Source organism: Otolemur garnettii, unplaced genomic scaffold, assembly GCF_000181295.1.
Source record: "Otolemur garnettii isolate 467f Iridium unplaced genomic scaffold, OtoGar3 scaffold00013, whole genome shotgun sequence".
Classification (NCBI taxonomy): domain Eukaryota; kingdom Metazoa; phylum Chordata; class Mammalia; order Primates; family Galagidae; genus Otolemur; species Otolemur garnettii.
The window spans coordinates 14,217,207-14,228,483 of NW_003852408.1; positions in this window are offsets into that span (position 1 = coordinate 14,217,207).

Here is an 11,277-nt window from a genome sequence, read left to right on the forward strand (position 1 = left end):
TCGAACCCGCCACCTTAGGTGTATGTGGCTGGTGCCTTAGCTGCTTGAGCCACAGGCGCCGAGCCGGATGAAATGAATTTTAAGAGAGGATGGAGGTTGAGTGCCTGTACTCAGTGGTTAGGGTGCTGGCCACATGATTCAGGGCTGGTGGTTTTGAACTTGGCCCAGGCTTGCTAAACAAACAAACAAACAAACAAACAAACAAAAAATAGCCGGCCATTGTGGTGGGCTCCTATAGCCCCAGCTACTAGAGAGGCTGAGGCAAGAGAATTGCTTTAACCCAAGAGTTTGAAGTTGCTGTGAGCTATGACGACATAGCACTCTACCGAGGGTGACAAAGTGAGACTCTGTCTCAATAAAAAAAGAGAGAGAAAGAGAGAGAAATAGAGAGAGGATGGGGTCAGAGTTAGGAGGGGTCAGGAACTAGATTGGGTCAGGAACTGAAGGGGGTGCATATCAGAGATAAGTGGGGGACAGGGATTGGGATGTGACTGTGTGTTCTGAACAATGCTTGCTCATGTTAAAGTTTGAAACTTTGTGTTACAGGCTTGGTTACAATGTTCCAGCCTCCAAGAAATGATGTCACAATCTACCGTTTCCCCTAAACTACTTCCCTTCCGACCAACCACAGCCCCTCATCATCCCTTGCCCCCCTATTCTGTGGCACATTCTGGTTAGTTCCAGCAAAAAATAAAATGTTAATTGATGATTCAGGTTTTAAGCCATAGAGGTTAAAATTGCCTCTTTTCCAGAAACTTGCACTTCAATAAAAATCTTTCAGAGGCTGAAAAGCCTCAGAGATGCAAATAAAATAAAATGACTATTTCCCCTTTGGTCTAAGGATCTTCCCAGAGGTGTCTCTTTCTATAGATGCCCACTAATCAGGTGATGGTGGGGCAGTCCAGCCTCCATGCAGAGGTTAACGGGGCCACTCTGGGCTTGATCCAAAAAGCCACAGAGCGCTAACAGCTGAGATCTCACCACCAGTGATTTTATCCAGCCTCACATTCTGATTTTAAATTCAAGATCTTTCTTTCCACCTTGAGGGTACAAATGAATCAAAGACATAAAAAAATAAAGAATATAAGTGTACAGAATATGTTCATTTGGACTTTTTTTTTTGAGACAGAGTCTCACTCTATGCCCCGGGTAGAGTGCTGAGGCATCATCGTAGCTCACAGCAACCTCAGACTCTTGGGTTCAAGTGATCTCCTTGCTTCATCCTACTAAGTAGCTATGTTAGTAGCTGGGGTTATAGATACCCACTACAGCGCCCAGCTAATTTTCCTATTTTTAGTAGAGACAGGGTCTCGCTTTTGCTCAGGGTGATCTTGAATTCCTGAGCTCAGATGATCCACCTGCCTCAGCCTCTCAGAGGGCTAGGATTACAGGAGTGAGCCACTGCATCTGGCCTCACTTACACTTCTTAACATTAATTTTTCTTTTTTAATCTGAGATTTTTTTTTTTGAGACAGAGTTTCACTTTGTCACCCTTGGTAGAGTGTAGTGGTATCATAGCTCACAGTAACCTTAAACTCTTGGGCTCAAGTGATCCTTTTGCTTCACTTCCCTAGTAGCTGGTACTACAGGTGCCTGCCGCTGCTATTTTTAGAGATAAGGTCTCACTTTTTTTTGTTGCAGTTGTTGTTTTTGCTGGCCTGGGTTGTGTTCAGACCTACCAGCCTTGGTGTATATGGCCAGTGCCCTACCCACTGAGCTTATAGGTGCCGCCTAAATAATTTTTTTTTTTTTTGAGACAGAGTCTCACTATGTTGCCCTTGGTAGAGTGCTTTGGCATCACAGCTCACAGCAACTGCAAACTCTTGGGCTTAAGCGATTCTCTTGCCTCAGCCTCCCAAGTATCTGGGACTACAGGCACATGCCATAAAGCTGGGCTTTGTTTAGCAGACCTGGACTGGCTTTGAACACACCAGCCCTGGTGTATATGGCCGGTGCCCTAACCACTGAGCATGGGTGCCGAGCCACAGGTTCTTACTCTTGTTCAGGCTGGTCTCGAATTCCTGAGCTCAGGCAATCTGCCCACTTTGGCCTCTCAGAGTACAACGATTATAGGTGTGATCCACAGCACTGGGCCTTAATCTGAGTATTTTATGCAGATTGTTGAAAAAGTGAAATGGTTTTATAAAGCTTCTAATGAAAATCAACAGCCTTAGCTCGGGGCCTGTGGCTCAAATAGCTAAGGCGCTAGCCACATACACACCTGAGCTGGTGGCTTTGAATCCAGCCTGGGCCCGCCAAACAACAATGATGGCTGCAACCAAAAAATAGCCAGGCATTGTGGTGGGCACCTGTAGTCTCAGCTACAGGAGAATTGCTTGAGCCCAGGAGTTGGAGGTTGCTTTGGGCTGTGATGCCACGGCACTCTACCCAGGGCTACAGCTTGAGGCTCTGTCACAAACAAACAAACAAACAATCAAACAACAACAAAAAAATCAACAGCCTTCCCTGTCCAAAACCTGTAGGCTAAGGCCACAGCTGTCAGCTGTCACGGCTGTTTCATCTAGTAGTGGTCTATATATTCCTAAATACCAAACTTACTGTGCTAGTTCTCGACCCCCCCCCCCCACTTCTGCTTTAGGTATCATCATTGATTTCTGTTTTGGCTACTGAGAATGTAATGCTCTTTCAACCTCTCTCCTGCTTTTGCCCCCATCCAAGCAAACACAAATACCGCTTCCCCATTCTCCCAGGATACAGATACTACACTTCTTGGTGAATGAAGCCCTCATCCCATTGTCCCAGAACTATCACCCCTTTCTTTTAGCCAGACTCAAATTAGGGGATGGAAGGAGTAAGATGCAGAAGGTAAGTGGGGAGGGGCCTCTGAAGAAATCTAGTCACTTCCGACATGGGAAGGAATGGTGTTGCCCAACAGAAACCTAAGAGGCCACATCCGTAGCTCTTCCTCTGTGTCCATACAGTAAACAACACCATTGTCTTCCTGAAAGAGCTGGCTCGGCCCCAACCTGGAAGGTCCTGGGGTGTGGGTGTCAGGGCTGCATGGTACAGGGCTTCCATCTTGCCGGCATCCCTGAGCGCGCCTCCTCGCTGGGATCCTGCTGGGATCCTGCGGTGATCAGTGTGTGCCATCCCCTGGGCACATTCCACCTGTTCATAAGCAAGAATCAAATAACCCATGTCTGATTATGTAACAAGTGCCTATTGGCACCGACTATGCCTAGGCCCTGAGGACAAAGTCTGTACTATGAAAAGGAAATTTAGGGGACAGATGAAGTTTGTGAGTGGAGCATACGTGAGGAGGTCATGAAGCTTTCTGCAGAGTGACGGGTGCAAAAAGTTATACTTGGGGGTCCTAGTGCACCACAAGCTAAACCTGCAGATTTGGAAAAATGCTTCTCATCTTTCTAAATCAAAGAAAAATAGATAGGCGCGGCATCCATAGCTCAGTGGTTAGGGTGTTGGCCACATGCATTGGGGCTGGTGGGTTCGAACCAGACCCGGGCCTGCTAAAAAAAACAAAAAACAGCCAGGCATTGTGGTGGGCGCCTATAGTCCCAGCTACTAGGGAAGCTGAGGCAAGAGAATTGCTTGAGCCCAAGAGTTTGAGGTTGCTGTGAGCTGTGATAGCACAGCACTCTACTGAGAGCGACATGGTGAGAATCTGTCTCAAAAAAAAGAAAAGAAAAATAGGCAAAAAATGTAGTAGCAGTGTTACTTGAGTATTCCCTTAAACTTTCTGAATTGATGCTTCCTTTTTCATGAAATGAGGTTTCGGTAGGTAAGTTCCTTTCCAGTTCTAAGAAGAGGAATGGTCTAAATATGGGAGTCTACTAAACCATACAAATAGGATATAGCTCTAGTGAACTCGTTATGAAATGTCTGTCTTTGCTCTGATCTTGATTATCAGCGATGAAGCCCTCCATCGAAGTGCAGATCTTAGGATGTACTTTACAGATAGCGGCTGACCAAGTCTGCCATGAGGAGTTCCTGGGATGCCTCCTCGCACCTGCTGTTCTTCTCTTCCACCTCCCAGGCTAGCACCTCCCTCCTTGGTCCGCTCGCCCTTCCTTCCTTTGGGGTAGGCAGGCCCTTTGGAAGAAGAGCAAATGCTCCTGCATTGGGGAAATATTTTTCTTTCAGTCAGGAAGCCTGGAAGGGGAATGGATTTTTGAAATCATTCTCTTGCTCAGAAGATCCTTTTTATCTGAACCTTCAAAGTTACGAGCAAACTGGCAGACTGCAGACCAACATACCAGTTTAAATTCTCACCTACACATATGTCTGTGCTCGCTTCCAGGGCTAGACTTCGGATTTAGGAGTAGTCGCTCTCTCTTTTCAAAATTAAAATTAAAAATTTTAAAATTTCAAATGAATATGAGGGTACAAATTTTTAGATTACATTGTTCTCACTTCCAGGGTAAAGTTCCAGTTGTAAAAGAGCCCTTCACTCAGGGAGTGTGTTATATGCCCTCACAATGTGCAATTAGGTGCGATTCTGCTACATGCCCTCCCTCCTCTGCCAATCGTCTCCGCCCTCCCAGGAGTAGTCTCTTAAACTCAACATTACTCTGCCAGGAGAGATGAGTGGAAACGTGCTAAACCTCCTCCCCAATCCCCCTTTCTTGAATTTGACTGACTTTTTCTCTCATTTGAGCAGGTAGTTGCTAACCTACTAGTTTCAACTTAGTACTAAGTACATGTAATGCTTGTTTTTCCATTCTTGTGACCTTTTAGTTATTTTAAAGCATACCATAACTTACAAAGTATTGTTGACTATAGTCACCTTTTTGTGCTGTCAAATATTGTTCATTCTATCTATCTATCTATCTATATATATATATTTTAATCTAGCTATATTTTTGCACCAGTTAACCATTCCCACTCTACCCCCCTGTCCAATGGAGTTAATGCCCTCAGAGTCTGAGCTCTCTATTGCTCTGTGGTGTGTGGAGAGGTGAGGTGTGGGATAGAAGCACAGGTGGCTTTAAGGTAGGCAAGAGCACGGGTGATTCTGACTTGTGTGATCTTAAGCAAGTAATTTAACTTCTCTGGACCCCCGTTGCCTTGAAGGGATGGCAGCTTTAGAAGCCTGTTGTCAAGGTTCAAGGTAATGTATGTTAGGTTCTTGGGATAGACTAGCATCTCTATAAATGACAAACTTTATTTATTGAAGGAGTCAAGTCTTGGAAAGGCGAGTAAATTGGGGAACTGGGATGTAACACCGAATCTTCTCACTGTAATGCCAGTGCTTCCTGCATGATGTCACAGGCCCAGGGGACTAAAAGGAGATGCAGTATACACCACCTTCCAAGGCATTGGGCTGCTTGAGATGAAACAACAAAGCTTAGAAAAGGGATAAATTGTCCTTCTTCATGATCCAGAAACATCCATTTTATTCTTTTCTGGATTGTTGCTATCAGCACACAAGCCTGCTGCCAAGAGCTTCCACCTTATTTTAATTATTATTATTATTTTTTACAGTTTTTGGCTGGGGCTGGGTTTGAACCCACCATCTCCGGCATATGGCTGGCGCCCTACTCCTTTGAGCCACAGGCGCCGCCCAGAGCTCCCACCTTATAAGAACCTTCCCTTGACCCCATACCCTGTCAGCTGTGGTGCTATTGCTCTTCTCTACTTTGTAGCTGAGGTTGGAGTCCAAAGCTGCTAATTCACAGGTAGGTTGAGAAGGATTCGCTTTTAGCTTTCAGCTCATCATTATCCAGCTTGGTCTGAGGTCACCACATGGCTCATTTTCAAGATTAAAATCACTGGAACGGAACTTCTCAAACCACCGACATACTACTCATCCATGAGCCACATCCTTCCCAAACGCTCTCTTGATATTTTGAGCTGTCTGGCTGCACTGGTTCCATAGCAGAACTCATATTTGAAAATAACACCAATTACAGATTTAGCCATGGTTTCACAAAAATTGCTTTAAAAAGATTGAAAGATAATCACAGCCAAAACATGTCTTTGAAAGAATGAGGATATACCTTTACAAAAAAAATTAATAATAAAAAAATCAAGAAGTGTTAAAGTGAAATGTCAGAGATGGTAACTGTCAAATTTAGTACTCTAGGAAATCGGACATTTCATGTTAAGCTTACTAACTCAGGGAAAGCTGGCCCAGTGTCGGTCCAGGTGGCTGGGACAGAGCTGGCAGCGGGGTAGAGACCAACTTGGCAGGAGAGCCCAGGCAGCCTCAGGAGGGCAGGTGGGAGGAGGGGGGTTCCCTGTGGTGCTGGTCACAGGCTCCCCACAGCACTCTACCCAGGGGGACAGCTTGAGGCTCTGTCTAAAAAAAAAAAAAAAAAAAAAGAGACAAAAAACTACCCATTTATTTTTAATCCTACGGTGTACACTTTGGCTTATTTCCTTCCAGTATTAAAAACAAAATAGACTTTATTTTTGAGAACAGTTTTATGTTCACAGCAAGTCTGAGCAGAAAACCTTCCAGCATTTTTTCAACCAAGTGCTACCTATTTATACTTTAACTGTCACAGTGCCATAGTGTTGCTATTATGTCATCGTATCACAGCGTCTTGCCAGTACAGCTTAGACTGAGCTTTATTAGTTCATTTGGTGGAAGGCAATTTTCATGTTATCATCATATTTAACTTTTCCTTGGCTGTGATATTCCTCCCGCTTAGTAATTTTCTCCAACTTTCTTCTGTCCTCTTATTTCTATTGCTTTCTCTCCAGCGTCTAATCCCCGGGCTGGGTGCTGTCTCACTTTCTCTCTCTCAGCTGCTTGTCTTGCCTCTCATTTATCTAAGAAATCCAAAGCTGCGGGGCAGGAGGCTCCTCAGCAATTTGACCCCTCACAGCTGCTGTACCTGCTCCCCCTCCCCCAGCTCCCCTCTTCTGATGTCCCGAGAAGGGTCGCTGGTGGCTGATTGCTGCTATGCCTTCTTTCTATTCCTTTCATTTGGTGAAATGAAAGGAATCCCCTGCAGGGCCCTACCCACCCTCACTTCTCAGCGATGTTGAACTCACTCTGCCTTCAGGCCCTTGATCCCACTGCTGTGTTGTCCTTTCTCAGACTTCAGCTCCTTCCCGAGGTCTCTGCATTTGGCATTTCTGAACAACACTTCCTCTCTGCAGCATTGACACCATCCATATCTTTCTCCATTTATCAAAAAAAAGGAGGCTGGGTGCAGTGGCTCATGCCTGTAAACTCTACACTTTAGGAGATTGAGGATGGGAGACAGCTTGAGACCAGAAGTTCGAGACTAGCATAGGCAAGAAGGTGAGACCCCATCTCTACACACACACACACACACACACACACACAGAGTATGGAACAATTCTGCCTTTTCTGTGGTTGAGGAGTAGAAGCAAAGTGCTCACAAATCCTTGCCCTACAAGAACATGAATCCGTACTTCTTGATTGATTTTTTAAAAACCAAAATGACCAGATATTTTATAGAAAAATAAGAACATGTATTGCATAAAAATTAGGAAGTTCAGAAAAGCTAACAAAGACAATAAATACTTTATTCCCCCACTTGGAGATAACCACTGCCGATAATTAGTTAGACTTCCTTCAGTACCTTGATCTATGCATGTAACACTTTAAAAAAAGCAAAATGAACCTATGGTATTTTATAGCCTGAACCGTTTTTATCTCAATACAATCTGTCTTGCTGTAACATATGGCTTTCCCAAGAAACTTCGCTTTACCAAATTGTCTTAAAGGGGAGAAAAAGGGTTAAAAGCAAGAGAGCTCAAGTTCACAGTAATAGTATTGTCCTTAAAAATGTCCATGATGGTTAAGTTTGAAGACAGTTAAGTCTACGACTATAAACCCTGAACAATACTGAGCAAAATCCAGGATTGTGAAAAGAAGGTCTTTATCTCATCATGCCTGGTGGATACTGACTCCTGGCCCATCTCTTACCCACCATGCTGGAGAATAAATGTGCAGAGATGGCCACATTTTTATCTCCCAGAGTCTGAGGACACCAGTTCCCTGGTTTGACTGGGAACAGCAGTCCTTGACCTGCACAGGCACTTTTCTTATGATCACTTTATGCTGAGCAGGAACATCTGTTAATTGTGAAAAATTTTTTTGTGTTCATAAATAGCCATCTACAGACTCATCTCTGGCATCACAGGGTTTTAGTGTCAAGATGGACTATGTGTCACCTAACTAATGTCCTCTTGTAAACAATGCTGCAGGGAACATCCTTGTACCCAAAACTTTGTGGGTAACATAATCTTTTTTTTTTTTTTTTTGTAGTTTTTGGCCAAGGCTGGGCTTTAATCTGCCACCTCCAGTGTATGGGGCTGGCGCCCTACTCCTTTGAGCCACAGGTGCCACCCTAACATAATCATTTTATTAGGACAAATAGTTAGAAGTAGAGTTTGGGTGAAAGGGCTGTGAATACCTATACCAAATTTATTCATGTAATAGTTAATGACCACTATTCCGACCTTGATGTAGGTTCTGGGGATATGCTGGTGGTTCAAGCAGATGTGGGCCCTGTCCTTCTGGAGCTTACATTCTGCTGTGCACATAACAACAATCAAATAAGCATAACTGGAATGTCAGGTGGTGATTAGTGCTTTGAATAAAGCAGGGCAAGGTGGTAGAGAGTGGGGTGGAGGGCTTGTCTGGATAAGGGGATGAGGGAAAACTTCTTTGGTGAGGCAGCATTTGAACAGAGACCAGAAGGAAGTGAAATATCTGGGGGAAACTCATTCTAGGTAGAGGAAATGGCAAGTGCAAAGGCCCTGGGGCAGGATTCGTTTTGGCATGTTTTGGAATGAGAAGGAGGCTGGTATGGCTGGAGTGCAGTGTTGGGGGAGCATTGCAGGAGATGATGTTAGAGAGGCAACCACAGGGCACATCAGGTCAGGCCACGAGGGCCAAGAGTGAGGCCCATGAGCCGGGTCTTCATCAGCTTGGCTGCCAGATAGAACAGGAAAGGATGGGGGCAGGGAGAGCAGTGAGGAGGCTGGAATTCATCTGCAAGAGAGATGATGGTGTGTTTTGGACAAGGGTGACAGTGGGAGAGATAGTGTAAAGCATTTAGATTTCCACTCCCCTGGTGAGGTATGAGAATGTTATTTCCTTGCATGTTACACTTCTTCCTTCTTCAAGTTCTGCTTCCCTGGGCTTCTGTTTTCCTTGGGTATCTTTGGCTTCTTTTCTGTATATTTTGAGGGTCCCTCTTCCTCTTTTAATTTCTCTCTCTTTTTTTTTTTTCAGAGACAGTGTCTCACTTTGTCACCCTTGGTAGAGTGCTGTGGCATCACAGATCACAGCAAGCTCCAGCTCTTGGGCTTAGGTGATTATCTTGTCTCAGCTTCTGGAGTAGCTGGGACTACAGGTGCCTGCCATAACACCTGGCTAATTTTTGTTGCAGTTTGGCAGGGGCCGGTTTCAAACCCGCCACCCTTGGTATATGGGGCCAGCGCCCTACTCACTGAGCCACAGGTGCTGCCCCTCTTAATTTCTTAAATCCTAGTATTCTCCAAGATTCTTTTCTCTCCTCTTTTCTGCCCTTTCTCAATTTTCCAGTTTCCCTGGGTGATGTCTCCTATTCCTGTAGTTTCAATGATCTATCCACTCTGTGAGAACAATCTCCAAAAATGAGTGCCTAGGCTAGCCAATTTTCCCTGGGCTTGACAAGCATGCTGTTTCAATGCACACTGACACGGCTACTTATACCTTTACCATGAACACATAACCTGCCCATTTAAGCCATTCATCCAGGTTATGGACAGAAAAATCCTGTTTGTCTTCCTCTGTCTTTCTCACTTCCCCATCCCTCATCCACTTGACAGCTAAGTCCCGTTGGTTTCCCCTTAATGATTTCTTAGACTCATCCCCTTACCTCCCTTCCCAGTGCTGAGACTCTGGGCAGACCCGTGCTCTTTCTGCTGAATCTTACCCCTTTCCATCTCTTCATGCACAATCTAGGGGAGCAACCAGGTTGCATTATTCATCTGCCTAAAGCTCTCCTCCGGTTCCCATTGCCTGTGGGATAAGGTTGCACTGTTTTAGCCCAGCACTCAAGATCCTTTGTGGCTTAGCCTTGCCCATGTCCTTTCACCCCATCCCACATCTGGTATGGCTTTTGCTTTGGCCATGCTGGATTTTTGTTTCCCCTAACACATCATGCTACCTGCCCTAGTCCAGATTTTTGCGGTTGTGAGTAACAGCTTTAAGGAGGCTGAAGCCAAAGGGGAACTTAGCAGAAGGATCCAAGGGCAGCTGATGGACCCCAGAGGTCATTAGATCCCAAGAGGGCCAGAATCAGTTGCACAGGGTGGCTCCTTTCTCAGGCTCTCTTTTTTTGAGGCTACTGAGTCATCTCTACTCCATTGGCCTGTCCATTTCACTCCTCTTTCTAAGAATACCAGTTTTCTCTACTTCTTTTAGCCCACAGATGTTCCTGAGTTTACATTAATCCAGACCAATGGAAAAGGCCAGTTAGCATCCCAGTTTCCCATTTCTGAGAAAGCAAATGTGAGTGACCCAGTTATGGCCATGGAGGTAGCATCAGGTAGAGCAAACAACGCTTGGAGAAGGAAGGCTTGTATGATACCCCAAAGAGGTCTCTAAACTTCCCATGCTGGGCCTTTGCTGGTTACCCTTCCCTGCACTTCATCTAGCTAAATTGTATTCATCCCTCAAGAGTTCCCTCAGGGGTTAGACCTTCCTGAAAGCCTCCTTTGGCTGAGTTAAGAGACCCTCAATGTGTTCCCACGAAACTGTGACATAGCTTGATTCTAACACATCGCATTTAGGTTGTGTTAATTGATTTATCCAATAGACTGTGAGACCCTTGTGAGTACACACAGAACCTGTTCACATATTTTTCTCTAGAGTCAGGGGGACATCTGGGTCTAAAATAGGGACAAATTCAACTTTTAAATGAAGAAACAGAATAGCCAATTAATCTTGGTCCAGCTCATGCACGTGATTTTGGGGGCAGGATTTGGGTGTGTGATGGGAAAAGAGAAAATACTACATTGGGCTCATTGCATCAGCCGCATGGTCCTTACTGTTCACTCCAGGAATATGGGCCCACAGGAAGCTGCATAATCCAGAGTTCAGTTTCTGCAAGTTTACAAAGTTATCTGTGAGTTTCTAGATAAAAACATTCTAATTGGACTTGTGAGGTGTGAAGTGGTAAATAAATAAATGGCTAAAAGTAGAATAGGTTAGTTTTAGAACTGAATCTTCCTTTGACAGGCTATTGATGATGGCTGTGTACATTTTTATTAATGCTGTAGCTAGGAACTAGTTTGACCTTTGCATCAAAATTTTTTTTTTTTTTT